The 15,784-nt window shown below is 39.0% G+C and overlaps 1 pseudogene; it reads left to right on the top strand.

Annotated features, from left to right (window-relative positions):
* The first annotated feature begins 14,945 nt into the window (after nt 1-14,945).
* Nucleotides 14,946-15,784, top strand: part of LOC116764302 — a 950-nt pseudogene continuing 111 nt past the window's right edge.

Here is a 15,784-nt window from a genome sequence, read left to right as displayed (position 1 = left end):
TCTCCCTCCCTCCCACCCTCCCTATCCCACGCCTCTAGGTGGTCACAAAGCACTGAGCTGATCTCCCTGTGCTATGTGGCTGCTTCCCACTAGCTATCTATTTTACGTTTGGAAGTGTATATATGTCCGTGCCACTCTCTCACTTTATTACAGCTTACCCTTCCCCCTCCCCATATCCTCAAGTCCATTCTCTACTAAGTCTGTGTCTTTATTCCCGTCTTGCCCCTAGGTACTTCATGACCATTTTTTTCCTTAGATTCCATGTATATGTGTTAGTATATGGTATTTGTTTTTTTCTTTCTGACTTACTTCACTCTGTATGACAGACTCTAGATCCATCCACGTTACTACAAATAACTCAATTTCGTTTCTTTCTATGGCTGAGTAATAGTCCATTGTATATATGTGCCACATCTCCTTTATCCATTCATCTGTTGATGGACACTTACGTTGGTTCCACGTTCTGGCCATTGTAAATACAGCTGCAATGAACATTTTGGTACACGACTCTTTTTTTTTTTTCTTGCTGTACATGGGCCTCTCACTGCTGTGGCCTCTCCCGCTGTGGAGCACAGGCTCTGGACGCACAGGCCCAGTGGCCATGGCTCACGGACCCAGCCGCTCCGTGGCACGTGGGATCCTCCCGGACTGGGGAACGAACCCACGTCCCCTGCATCGGCAGGCAGACTCTGAACCACTGCGCCACCAGGGAAGCCCCACATGACTCTTTTTGAATTATGGTTTTCTCAGGATATATGCCCAGTAGTGGGATTGCTGGGTCATATGGTAGTTCTATTTTTAGTTTTTTAAGAAACCTCCATACTGTTCTCCATAGTGGCTGTATCAATTTACCTTCCCACCAACAGTGCAAGAGTGTTCCCCTTTCTCCACACTCTCTCCAGCACTTATTGTTTCTAGATTTTTTGATGATGGCCATTCTGACTGGTGTGAGATGATATCTCACTGTAGTTTTGATTTGCATTTCTCTAATGATTAATGATGTTGAGCATTCTTTCAAGTTTTTGTTGGCAATCTGTATATCTTCTTTGGAGCAATGTCTATTTAGGTCTTCTGCCCACTTTTGGATTGGGTTGTTTGTTTTTTTAATATCGAGCTGCATGAGCTGTTTACATATTTTGGACATTAATCCTTTGTCAGTTGCTTATTTGCAAATATTTTCTCCCATTCTGAGGGTTGTCTTTTGGTCTTGTTTATGGTTTCCTTTGTTGTGCAAAAGCTTTGAAATTTCATTAGGTCCCATTTGTTTATTTTTGTTTTTATTTCCATTTCTCTAGGAGGTGGGTCAAAAAGGATCTTGCTGTGATTTATGTCATAGAGTGTTCTGCCTATGTTTTCCTCTAAGAGTTTGATAGTGTCTGGTCTTACATTTAGGTCACTAATCCATTTTGAGTTTATTTTTGTGTATGGTGTTAGGGAGTGTTCTAATTTCATACTTTTACATGTACCTGTCCAGTTTTCCCAGCACCACTTATTGAAGAGGCTGTCATTTCTCCACTGTATATTCTTGCCTCCTTGATCAAAGATAAGGTGACCATATGTGGGTGGGTTTATCTCTGGGCTTTCTATCCTGTTCCATTGATCTATATTTCTGTTTTTGTGCCAGTACCATACTGTCTTGATTACTGTAGCTTTGTAGTATATTCTAAAGGCAGGGAGCCTGATTCCTCCGGCTCCATTTTTTGTTTTTGTTTTTGTTTTTTTTTTGTGGTATGCAGGCCTCTCTCTGTTGTGGCCTTTCCCGTTGCGGAGCACAGGCTCCAGACCCACAGGCTCAGCAGCCATGGCTCACGGACCCAGCCTCTCCACGGCATGTGCGATCTTCCCGGACTGGGGCACGAACCCACGTCCCCTGCATCGGCAGGTGGACTCTCAACCACTGTGCCACCTGGGAAGCCCTCCTGCTCCGTTTTTCTATCTCAAGATTGGTTTGGCTATTCAGGTTCTTTTGTGTCTCCATACAAACTGTGAAAGTTTTTGTTCTAGTTCTGTGAAAAATTCCAGGGGTAGTTTGATCTGGTAACATCTTTAGAAATTTCATGTACAGCATCATATCATCTGCAAACAGTGACAGTTTTATTTTTTCTTTTCCAATTTGGATAGCTTTTATTACTTTTTCTTCACTTATAGCCATAGCTAGGACTTCCAAAATTGTGTTGAATAAAAGTGGCAGGATTGGACATCCTTGTCTTGTTCCTGATCTTAGAGGAAATGCTTTTATCTTTTCACCATTGAGAATGATGTTGGCTGTGGGTTTGTCATATATGGCCTTTATTATGTTGAGGTAGGTTCCCTCTATGCCCACTTTCTGGAGAGGTTTTTTTTTTATCATAAATTGGTGTTGAATTTTGTCGAACACTTTTTCTGCATCTATTGAGATGATCATATGGATTTTATTCTTCAATTTGTTAATATCATGTATCACATTGATTGATTTGCATATATTGAGGAATCCTTGCATCTCTGGGATAAATCCCACTTGACCTTGGTGTATGATACTTTTAATGTGTTGTTGGAGTTGGTTTGCTAACATTTTGTTGAGGATTTTTCCGTCTATGTTCATCAGTGATATTGGCCTGTAATTTTCTTTTTTTGTAATATCTTTGTCTGGTTTTGGTATCAGGGTGTTGGTGGCCTCCTAGAATGAGTTTAGGAGTGTTCCTCCCTCTGCAATTATTTGGAGGAGTTTGAGAAGGATAGGTATTAGCTCTTCTTTGAATGTTTGATAGAATTTGCCTGTGAAGCCATCTGGCCCTGGACTTTTGTTTGGTGGAAGATTTTTAATCACAGTTTCGATTTCATTACTTGTGATTGGTCTGTTCATATTTTCTATTTCTTTCTGGTTCAGTCTTGGAAGGTTGTACCTTTCTAAGAGTTTTTCCATTTCTTCTAGGTTGTTCATTTTATTGGCCTATAGTTGCTTGTAGTAATCTCTTATTACCCTTTGCATTTCTGTGGTGTCCATTGTAACTTCTCCTTTTTCATTTCTCAATTTTATTGATATGAATCCTCTCCCTCTTTTTCTTGATGAGTCTGGCTAAACGTTTTTCAATTTTTTGTTTAGCCTCTCAAAGAAACAGCTTTTAGTTTGACCTTTTCCATCATTTTCTTCATTTCTATTTCATTTATTTCTGCTCTTATCTTTATGATTTCTTTCCTTCTACTAATGTTGGGTTTTGTTTGTTCTTCCTCTAGTTGCTTAGGCATAAGGTTAGGTTGTTTATTTGAGATTTTTCTTGTTTCTTGAGGTAGGATTGTATTGCTATAAGTTTCCCTGTTAGAACTGCTTTTGCTGCATCCCATAGGTTTTGGGTCATCGTGTTTTCATTGTCATTTGTTTTTAGGTATTTTTTATTTCCTCTTTGATTTCTTCAGTGATCTCTTGGTTATTTAGTATCATATTGTTTAGCCTCCATGTTTTGTGTTTTTTACAGTTTTTTTCCCCTGTAATTGATTTCTAATCTCATAGCATCATGGTTGGAAAATATGCTTGATATGATTTCAATTTTCTTAAATTTACCAAGGGTTGATTTGTGACCCAAGATGTGATCTACCCTGGAGAATGTTCTGTGTGCATTTGAGAAGAAAGTGTATTCTTCTGCTTTCATATGGAATGTCCTGTAAATATCAATTAAGTCTATCTGGTCTAATATGTCACTTAAGGCTTCTGTTTCCTTATTAATTTTCTGTCTGGATGATCTATCCATTGGTGTAAGTGGAGTGTTAAATCCCCCACTATAATTGTGTTACTGTCAATTTCTCCTTTTATGGCTGTTAACTTTTGCCTTATGTGCTCCTATGTTGGGTGCATAAATATTTACAATTGCTATACCTTCTTCTTGGGTTGATCCCTTTATCATTATGTAGTGTCCTTCCTTATCTCTTGTGACAGTCTTTATTTTAAAGTCTATTTTGTCTGATATGAGTATTGCTATTACAGCTTTCTTCTGATTTCCATTTGCATGGAATATCTTTTTCCATCCCCTCACTTTCAGTCTGTATGTGTCCCTAGGTCTGAAGTGGGTCTCTTGTAGACAACACACATATGGGTCTTGTTTTTGTGTCCATTCAGCCAGACTGTGTCTTTTGGTTGGCGCATTTAATCCATTTACATTTAAGGCAATTATCAATATGTATGTTCCTATTACCATTTTCTTAATTGCTTTGGGTTTGTTTTAGTAGGTCTTTTTCTTCTCTTCTGTTTCCTGCCTAGAAAAGTTCCTTTAGCATTTGTTGCAAAGCTGTTCTGCTTGTGCTGAATTCTGTTAGCTTTTGCTTGTCTGTAAAGCTTTTGATTTCTCAGTCAAATCTGAATGAGAACCTTGCTGGATAGAGTAATCTTGGGTGTAGGTTTTTCCCTTTCATCACTTTAAACATTTCCTGCCACTTCCTTGTGGCCTGCACAATTTCTACCAAAAGATCAGCTGATAAGCTTATGGGGATTCACTTGTATGTTATTTGTTGATTTTCTCTTGCTGCTTTTAATATTTTTTGTTTGAATTTAATTTTTGTTAGTTTGATTAATATGTGTCTCAGCATGTTTCTCCTTGCGTTTATCCTATATGGGATTCTCTGTGCCTTTTTGATTTGACTGACTATTTCTTTTCCCATGTTAGGGAAGTTTTCAACTATAATCCCTTCAAATATATTCTCAGACCCTTCTATTTCTCTTCTTCTTCTGGGACACCTATAATTCGAATGTTGGCGTGTTTAATGTTGTCCCAGAGGTTTCTGAGACTGTCCTCAATTCTTTTGGTTCTTTTTCTTTATTCTTCTCTGTGGCTGCTATTTCCAACATTCTATCTTCCAGCTCACTTATCTGTTCTTCTGCCTCAGTTATTCTGCTATCAATTCCTTCTAGTGTATTTTTAATTTCAGTTATTGTGTTGTTAATCACTGTTTGTTTTTTTCTTTAGTTCTTCTAGATCCTTGTAAACATTTCTTGTATTTTCTCCATTCTGTTTCCGAGATTTTGGATCATCTTCGCTATCATTACTCTGAATTCTTTTTCAGGTAGATTGCCTATTTCCTCTTCATTTTTTTGATCTTGTGGGTTTTTACCTTGCTCCTTCGTCTGCAACATATTTCTCTGTCTTCTCATTTTGTCTAAAATATTGTGTTTGAGGTCTCCTTTCCACAAGCTGCAGGGTCGTAGTTACTCTTTTTTTAAGTTTTACATTTTATTTATTTTTTTATACAGCAGGTTCTTATTAGTCATCAATTTTATGCATATCAGTGTATACATGTCAATCCCAATCGCCCAATTCATCACACCACCACTCCCATCCCCCCATGGCTTTCCACCATGGTGTCCATACATTTGTTCTCTACATCTGTGTCTCAATTTCTGCCCTGCAAACTGGTTCATCTGTACCATTTTTCTAGGTTCCACATACATGCATCAATATACAATATTTGTTTTTCTCTTTCTGACGTACTTCACTCCGTATGACAGTCTCTAGATCCATCCACGTCTCAACAAATGACCCAATTTCGTTCCTTTTTATGGCTGAGTAATATTCCATTGTATATATGTACCACATCTTCTTTATCTCTTCATCTGTCGATGGGCATTTAGGTTGATTCCATGATCCGGCTATTGGAAATAGCACTGCAATGAACATTGGGGTGCATGTGTCTTTTTGAATTATTGTTTTCTCTGGCTTTATGCCCAGTAGTGGGATTGCTGGATCATATGGTAGTTCTATTTTTAATTTTTTAAGGAACCTCCATACTCATACTGTTCTCCATAGTGGCTGTATCGACTTACATTCCCACTAACAGTGCAAGAGGGTTCCCTTTTCTCCACACCCCCTCCAGCATTTGTTGTTTGTAGATTTTCTGATGATGGCCATTCTAACTGGTGTGAGGTGATACCTCATTGTAGTTTTGATTTGCATTTCTCTAACAATTAGTGATGTTGAGCAGCTTTTCATGTGCTTCTTGGCCATCTGTATGTCTTCTTTCGAGAAATGTCTATTTAGGTCTTCTGCCCATTTTTGGATTGGGTTGTTTGTTTTTTAAATATTGAGCTTCATGAGCTGTTTACATATTTTGGACATTAATCCTTTGTCCGTTGATTCGTTTGCAAACATTTTCTCCCATTCTGAGGGTTGTCTTTTTGTCTTGTTTTTGGTTTCCTTTGCTGTGCAAAAGATTTGAATTTTCATAAGGTCCCATTTGTTTACTTTTGTTTTCATTTCCATTGCTCTAGGAGGTGGATCAAAAAAGATCTTGCTGTGATTTATGTCAAAGGGTTTTCTTCCTATGTTTTCCTCTAAGAGCTATATAGTGTCTGGTCTCTCATTTAGGTCTCTAATCCATGTTGAGTTTATTTTTGTGTATGGTGTTAGGGAGTGTTCTAATTTCATTCTTTTACATGTAGCTATCCAGTTTTCCCAGCACCACTTATTGAAGAGACTGTCTTTTCTCCATTCTATATCCTTGCCTCCTTTGTCATAGATTAGGTGACCACAGGTGCATGGGTTTATCTCTGGGCTTTCTATCTTGTTCCTTTGATCTATGTTTCTGTTTTTGTGCCAGTACCATATAGTCTTGATTACTGTAGCTTTGTAGTATAGTCTGAAGTCAGGGAGTCTGATTCCTCCAGCTCCGTTTTTTTCCCCTGAAGACTGCTTTGACTATTTGGGGTCTTCTCTGTCTCCATAAAAATTTTAAGATTTTTTGTTCTAGTTCCTTTTAAGATTTTTTGTTCTAGTTCCATAAAAAATGTCATTGGTAATTTGATAGGGATTGCATTGAATCTGTAGACTGCTTTGGGCAGTATAGTCATTTTCACAATATTGATTCTTCCAATCCAAGAGCATGGTATATCTCTCTATCTGTTGGTATCATCTTTAATTTCTTTCATCTGTGTCTTATAGTTTTATGCAAACAGGTCTTTTGTCTTTCTAGGTAGGTTTATTCCTAGGTATTTTATTCTTTGTGTTGCAGTGGTAAATGGGAGTGTTTCCTTAATTTCTCTTTCAGATTTTTCATCATTAGTGTATAGGAATGAAAGATTTCTGTGCATCAATTTTGTATCCTGCAACTTTACCAAAATCATTGATTAGCTCTAGTAGTTTTCTGGTGGCATATTTAGGAGTCTCTATGTATAGTATCATGTCATCTGCAAACTGTGACAGTTTTACTTCTTCTTATCCAAATTGTATTCCTTTTATTTCTTTTACTTTGCTGATTGCCGTGGCTAGGACTTCCAAAACTACGTTGAATTATAGTGGTGAGAGTGGACATCCTTGTCTGTTCCTGATCTTAGAGGAAATGCTTTCAATTTTTCACCATTGAGAATGATGTTTGCTGTGGGTTTGTCGTATATGGCCTTTATTATGTTGTGGTAGGTTCCCTCTATGCCCACTTTCTGGAGAGTTTTTATCACAAATGTGTGTTGAATTTTGTCAAAAGCTTTTTCTGCATCTATTGAGATGATCATATGGTTTTTATTCTTCAATTTGTTGATATGGTGTATCACATTGACTGATTTGCGTATATTGAAGAATCCTTGCACCTCTGGGATAAATCCCAATTAATCACGGTGTATGATCCTTTTAATGTTTTGTTGGATTCTCTTTGCTAGAATTTTGTTGAGGATTTTTGCATCTATATTCATCAGTGATATTGGTGTGTAATTTTCTTTTTTTGTAGTATCTTTGTCTGGTTTTGGTATCAGGGTGATGGTGGCCTCATAGAATGAGTTTGGGAGTGTTCCTTTCCCCACAATTTTTTGGAAGAGTTTGAGAAGGATGGGTATTAGCTCTTCTCTAAATGTTTGATAGAATTCACCTGTGAAGCCATCTGGTCCTGGACCTTTGTTTGTTGGAGTATTTTGAATCACAGTTTCAATTTCATTGCTTGTGTTTGGTCTGTTCATATTTTCTATTTCTTCCTGGTTCAGTCTTGAAAGGTTATACCTTTCTAAGCATTTGTCCATTTCTTCCAGGTTGTCCAATTTATTGGCATAGAGTTGCATGTAGTAGTCTCTTAGGATGCTTTGTATTTCTGCAGTGTCTGTTGTAAGTTCTCCTTTTTCATTTCTAATTTTATTGATTTGAGTCCTCTCCCTCTTTTTCTTGGTGAGTCTGGCTAATGGTTTATCAATTTTTTGTTTATCTTCTCAAAGAACCAGCTTTTTTTTTAAATTGATCTTTGCTATTGTTTTCTTTGTTTCTATTTCATTTATTTCTGCTCTGATCTTTATGATTTCTTTCCTTCTGCTAACTTTGGGTTTTGTTTGTTCTTCTTTCTCTAGTTCCTTTAGGTGTTAGGTTAGATTGTTTATTTGAGATTTTTCTTGTTTCTTGAGGTAGGCTTGTATAGCTATAAACTTCCCTCTTAGAACTGCTTTTGCTCACCCCGTAGGTTTTGCATCATCATGTTATCATTGTCATTTGTCCTAGGTATTTTCTGATTTACTCTTTGATTTCTTCGGTGATCTCTTGGTTATTTAGTAACATATTGTTTAGTCTCCATGTGTGTGTGTGTTTTATGTTTTTTTCCCTATGATTTCTAATCTCATAGTGTTGTGGTCAGAAAAGATGCTTGATATGATTTCAATTCTCTTAACTTTACTGAGACTTTATTTGTGACCCAAGATGACCCACTATCCTGGAGAGTGTTCCATGCACACTTGAGAAGAAAGTGTAATCTGCTGTTTTTGGATGGAGTCTCCTATAAATATCAATTAAATCTATCTGGTCTATTGTGTCATTTAAAGCTTCTGTTTCCTTATTTATTTTCATTTTGGATGATCTGTCCATTGGTGTAAGTGAGGTGTTAAAGTCCCCCACTATTATTGTGTTACAGTCGATTTCCTCTTTTATAGCTGTTAGCAGTTGGCTTATGTATTGAGGTGCCCCTACGTTGGGTGCATATATATTTATAATTGTTATATCTTCTTCTTGGATTGATCCCTTGATCATTAGGTAGTGTCCTTCCTTGTCTCTTGTAACATTCTTTATTTTAAAGTCTATTTTACCTGATATGAGTATTGCTACCCCATGTTTCTTTTGATTTCCATTTGCATGGAATATCTTTTTCCATCCCCTCACTTTCAGTCTGTATGTGTCCCTAGGTCTGAAGTGGGTCTCTTGTAGACAGCATATAGATGGGTCTTATTTTTGTATCCATTCAGCAAGCCTGTGTCTTTTGGTTGGAGCATTTAATCTATTCATGTTTAAGGTAATTATCAATATGTATGTTCCTATGATCATTTTCTCAATTGTTTTGGGTTTGTTTTTGCAGATCCTTTTCTTCTCTTGTGTTTCCCTCTTAGAGAAGTTCCTTTAGCATTTGTTGTAGAGCTGGTATGATGGTGCTGAATTCTCTTAGCTTTTGCTTGTCTGTAAAGCTTTTGATTTCTCCATTGAATCTGAATGAGATCCTTGCTGGGTAGAGTAAGGTTGGTTGTAGGTTCTTCCCTGTCATCACTTTAAGTATATCATGCCACTCCCTTCTGGCTTGTAGAGTTTCTACTGAGAAATAAGCTTAACCTTATGGGAGTTCCCTTTTATGTTATTTGTCATTTTTACCTTGCTACTTTCAATAATTTTTCTTTGTCTTTAATTTTTGCCAATTTGTTTACTGTGTCTCTGAGTGTTTCTTCTTCTGTTTATCCTATGTGGGACTCGCTGCACTTCCTGGACTTGGGTGCCTATTTCCTTTCTCATGTTATGGAAGTTTTCAAGTATAATCTCTTCAAATATTTTCTCTGGTCCTTTCTCTCTCTCTTCTCCTTCTTGGACCACTATAATGCGAATGTTGCTGCATTTAATGTTCTCCCAGAGGTCTCTTAGGCTGTTTTCATTTCTTTTCATTCCTTTTCCTTTATTCTGTTCTGCAGCAGTGAATTCCACCATTCTGTCTTTCAGGTCATTTATCTGTTCTTCTGCCTCAGTTATTCTGCTATTGATTCCTTCTAGTGTAATTTTCATTTCAGTTATTGTATTGTTCATCTCTTTTTGTTTGCTCTTTCATTCTTCTAGGTCTTTGTTAAACATTTCTTGCATCTTCTCGATCTTTGCCTCCATTCGTTTTCCAAGGTCCTGGATCATCTTCACTATCATTATTCTGAATTCTTTTTCTGGAAGGTTGCATATCTCCACTTCATTTAGTTGTTTTTCTGGGGTTTTATCTTGTTCTGTCATCTGGTACATAGCTCTCTGCCTTTTCATCTTTTTTATCTTTCTGTGAATGTGGTTTTTGTTCCACAGGCTGCAGGATTGTAGTTCTTGCTTCTGCTGTCTGCCCTCTGGTGGATGAGGCTCAGGTCGTAGTTACTCTTGCTTCTGGTGTCTGACCCCAGTGGGTGTGGTTTGTCCAGTTGCTTGTGTAAGCTTCCTGGTGGGTGGGACTGGTGCCTGTCTTCCAGTGGGTGGAGTTGGAGCTTGTCCCTTTGATGGGCAGGCCCACATCAGGTGGTATGTTTGGGGGTGTCTATGGGCTTTGTGTGCCTTTAGGCAGCCTGTCTGCTGTTGGGTGGTTTGTGTTCCTGTCTTGCTTGTTGTTTGGTGTAAGCGTTCAGCACAGGTGCCTGCAGGCAGTTGGGTGGAGCCGGGTCTTGGAGTTGAGATGGAGACCTCTGGGATCCCCTGGGGCTGGGAATTCTCTGGATTTCCAGTTTCCTGGACTTTGCACTCCAACCCAAGTCTCAGGACTGACCCCCGGCCTGGGAACCAAAACCCTGCAAGCCACACATTTTGATTAAAAAGGGGAAAAAAATAAAAGAAAAAAGAAGAGAAAAAGGTCAGGATGAAAACAAACAGACAAACAAAACCCAAGACAAATAGCAAAGCAAACAGCATCAACAATAATTAAAAACAAACAAAACCCCAGATAAATGGTAAAAGCAAAACCGAACAAAAACAAAAAAACACACACATACAAAAAAGAAATATAAACAAAAACAGAGAAAACAAAAAACAAGAGAGCAACCAGACAAACAAAAGGACCCCAAAATGAAATCAAACAATTAAAAACAAAGCATAAAAAAAAAAGAAAAGCATAATGCAAACTGAAGGTAGAAGGAAAGAAAACAAAACTCTCAAAAATGATAAAAAATGATTAAAGGGGCTTCCCTGGTGGCGCAGTGGTTGAGAGTCCGCCTGCCGATGCAGGGGACACGGGTTCGTGCCCCGGTCTGGGAAGATCCCACATGCCACAGGGTGGCTGGGCCCGTGAGCCATGGCTGCTGAGCCTGCACGTCCGGAGCCTGTGCTCCGCAACGGGAGAGGCCACAACAGTGAGAGGCCCGCGTACCGCAAAAAAAAAAAAAAAAAAAAAAAAAGATTAAAAAAGATAACACATAGAAGATGGGGGGAGAAAAGATAAAAACAAAATAGAACAAAGGAAAGAAAAAAACAAGGAAAAAACACAGAACAACAAAAAGGTAATATAGAAATAGAAATATAAAAAAATTAAAAACTAAATAATAATTAAAAAAACAACAGCAGAACAGAACAAAGCATTAAAAAATTACATTTTTCTGGTGTTTCAGCTGTCCTTGCCCCAACTGTGAGTCACTGCTAACCTCCACCTCCCCAGGAGGCCCTCAAAAACCTCTAGGTAGGTCTCTAGTCCCTCTGTGGGCACTATGGGTGCATCTCAGACTCTGACGTGGCCCAACTTCCACAGGTACTAATCCCCAAAGTCCACAGCTGCTAGAGCTAGACCAGTTTCAGTTGTGGGAACACTCATTGTCCATTCAGATATTCCATAGATGCAGGGTTTACCAAGCTGATTTTGGGGTTTTAAACTGCAGTTTGTGCAGTGTCACAGAAAGATTTTCATTCCTCTTCATTAGTTGCCCTGCCCCTGGGACTCAGCTGTGGTTTTAGTTCCACCTCTGCATGTGGGCCATACACAGGAGTCTGCTCCCAAGGCTGCCCTGGAACACTCTGTTCTGCCCTGGTGAGGACAGGGCATGGAGATTGCATGACTGCCTGTGTCATAGGGTCCCTGGTGGCAGCAGGTATGCAGGAAAGCTGGCGGCCATGGATGCGAGAGATCCAGCCCTAGTGGAAGACTTTCCTATCACCTGGCAGCCAGCACGAGAAGGTCAGCCCTGGTGGGGACTTTTCCTAGCACCTGGCAGCAAGTGAAAGAAGGCCAGCCCTAGTGGGGGCGTTTCCTAGTGCCTGGTGGGACAGGGGACTGACATGTGGGGAGAGAGAGGCTGCAATGGCAGCTCCACCCCCTGTGCATCACTCAACAGTGGTGCCTTGCTTCTATGGCAGTCTGGGTTTCTTCCACAAGCATTTCCAGTTGTAGATTTCCTCCCTCCCGTCCCCTCAGGCTGTCTCCTCACAGCCAACAGCTTTTCTCCCCTTGGGTTTTCTCTCTAGTCCCCACGTTCAAGCTCTCAGCCCCAGTGTGCACCGGTGGACACATGTCCCAGTCTGGGGCATGCAAGGCTGTGTCACAGACTGTCTGTGTAGGTCTCACTCTGTCCTGTCTGCCAGAGACTGTCCATTTCACCCTCCTCTGACAGCCACAGATATTCCCCTTCTGTCCCAACTGATTTCCCCATCGGTGAGGAGGCTTCCCTGAATGAGGGAACCTCTTCTCTGCTTCAGTTTCCCCCCAGGGGTACAAATCCCATCCCATTTCCTCTCCTCTTCTTTTACCCTTCTTTCTTTTGTCCTACCCAGTTATGCGGGGATCTTTCTTGTCCTTTCCAGTGTCCAAGGTCTTCTGCTAGTGTTCAGGTGGTGTTCTGTGAGAATTGTTCCATCTGCAGATGTATTCTTGATGCATTTTTGTAGAGAGATGAACTCCACATTCTCCTACTCCTCCACCATCTTGGTGAAATCCAGCATAGTACTTTAGTGATTGATCCTCTCACTAAGGAAACCCAAAAATGCTGGACAAAATAATTAAAACCTATTTTTAAACACATCAATAGACTGGGAAAAAATTACAGGTAAATTCAGAAGCCTTAACATCACATAAAAGCCAGAAATATAAGCCTGTACTAATTTCAGCATTTATAATGAGTTTCAATTTTCACAAATCTTGCAAGGCACGGAGGACTTGTCAAATGTAAAAAGTCTAACAGGAGTCCACACTCCCAGTATAATCCCATAAACCTGGAACCCAAAGGCTACAATTCATCATAAGGGTGAATTAAAAATAAGTCTGTGCTCTACCAACCTGCCTTAAACCTGGCACTGAATAGAAGGGAGAAAAACATCTCTCTTGAGAATTAGTAACTACCAGCTAGCCCTTGTGCAGATTTGCTGCACAAAATTCACACTATCTTGATGGTTCAAAAAACCTACATCCAAATATTTAATTTTTGTGTGATCCTGAGCTGGCAGTGTCCTGAGGTGCCTGGCAGTAGCAAATGGAAAACAGTCCCAAAGGAAAACATTTCAATCTAGGCATCAGAGAATTCCCACAGGTATAGGTTTAAGAAACATGAGCTTACCTAAAAAAATCACAAAACACAAGGAAACAAGACACCATGAGTGAGGTCCCATAAGGGAAAAAGTAGAGGGCATATAGTTGTTCACAAGCTGGGGCAATTTTGCCCTCCAGGAGACATTTTTGGTTGTCACAATTGGGAGGGGAATGTGTGTGCTCTTGGCATCTAGTATATAGAGGTCAGGGATGCTGTCAAACATCCTCTAAAATGCAGGACGGCCTCTTACAATAAAGACTTATCTGGCTCAAGATGTCAATAGTGCTAATGCTGAGAAACCCTGAGATATCAGAATCATGCCTGCAAAGCTTCTATTTTTGAATCATCTGAAAAAAAACATATATAATAAGTATAAACTTAAGGAAAATGAAAGAAGAAATTTAAAATATGCATAAAGAGCAAGGGAATATATTATCAAGCAGATTTGAAGAATGCAATAAAATTTCTAAAAATGAATTAAGTAAAACAATTGAAATAAAAATTTCAGTGGAACAAACATTTTGAAAAATAGCTTGGAATTATCTAGTAAAATTAAAGGTATACATAACCTGTGACCCAAAAATTCCACTCCTAATACATAGCCTTAAGAAATTTATGCACATGTGTTTCAATATACATATACAATGATGTTCATGGCAGCATTGTTGAAAATAGTCTCCACAAAAAGGGGAAAGAACTAATCCAAATATTCTTCAAAAATAGAATAAAAAATTATAATATTCTCATGAACTATACTACTTCCCAGCAGGGAAAGTTAGTGAACCACGGGTACAAACATGGATTAATTTTTAAATATTGTGTTGAATAAAAGATGCAAGACCCATAATACAGAGTGTTACATTAAAACAAACAATAATTGATATAGCTGGTAAACTATAAAGAAAAGCAAAGAAATGATTACACTAAAGTCACAGTGATAATTATCTCTGGTGGAAGCAGTGGTGGTTGGGGATCAGAAACAGAGACACAAGGGACTTCTGGACTATTGATGTTCCATTTATAGGGTGATTATTTGGTATTTGTTTCATAATTAATTGTTAAGCTATACATTTATATTTTTGCACTTTTCTGAATTGTGTTACATATTCTCAATGCAAAAAAAAAAGTTTAAAAAATGAAGTGGACAGGTTTAACAGCAGCTTAGACAAAGCTGAAGTGAGAATTACTGTATTGGAAGACATATCTAAAGAAATTGTCCAGAATGCAGTTCAGAGAGACAAAGAGATAAAAAGTAGGCAAGAAAGATTGCATTGGAATTCTAAAAGACATGAGACAAAAAAGGGGCAGTATTTAAAGGGGTTGATGGCTAAAAATTTCTCAGAACTGAAGAATAGATAACTGACAAAACTGGGAAGCCCAGGTAATCACAAGCAGTTTAAATAAAAAGTAATCCACACCTATAGCACATCATAGTGAAACTTTCCAGAATGTCTAAAATTAAAAAAAAAAAGTCCACATATGGGAATGCTCATAGCTCTTGGTATGTGGCCCAGCTTCTGTCAAAATGTCTACTGCTTATGAAATTTTGTACAAGCCTAGCCTGAAGGGTGATTACATTACACCCTCAAGTACATACAGGTCAGTCGAAGCGTAGAACTCTGATGCTGAGTAGAATGCTTTGAACATTGAAACGGCCAACAGGACCAAAGGTATAGATGAAGTTACCATCATCAACATCTTGACCAAATGCAGCAATGAACAGAGACAGGATATTGCCTACCAGAGGAAGACCAAAAAGGAACTTGCATCAACACTGAAGTCAGCCTTGTCCAGCCACCTGAAGATGGTGATTTGAGGCCCATTGAAAACACATGCTCAGTATTATGCTTCTGAACTGAAAGCCTCCATGTAGGGGCTGGGGTTTGATAAGGACTGCCTCATTGAGACCATTTGCTCAAGGACCAACCAGGAGCAACAGGAAATTAACAGTCTACAAGGAAGTGTATAAGATTGATCTGGAGAAGGACATTGTTTCTGACATATCTGGTGACTTCTGCAAGCAGACGGTTGCCCCTGCAAAGGGTAGAAGAGGAGAGGATGGCTCTGTCATTGATTTTGTATTGATTGACCAAGATGCCTTCGATCTCTATTGTACTAAAGAGAAGAGGGGAGGAACTGAGGTTCTCAAATGGATCAGCATCATGATCAAGTGGAGTCTGTGTCACCTCCAGAAAGTATTTGAAAGGTACAAGAATTATGGACCTTATAACATGTTAAGCAGCATCAAGAAAGAGGTCAAAGGAGACCAGGAAAATGCTTTCCTGAACCTGGCCTAGTGTATTCATAATAAGCCCCTGCATTTTGCTCCATGAAAGGCAAGGGAACTCATTA

The sequence above is a fragment of the Phocoena sinus genome, chromosome 1, assembly GCF_008692025.1.
Source record: "Phocoena sinus isolate mPhoSin1 chromosome 1, mPhoSin1.pri, whole genome shotgun sequence".
Taxonomy (NCBI): Eukaryota; Metazoa; Chordata; class Mammalia; order Artiodactyla; family Phocoenidae; genus Phocoena; species Phocoena sinus.
Note: the sequence above shows the minus strand (reverse complement) of the source record. Positions and strands in the feature narration are given on the sequence as shown.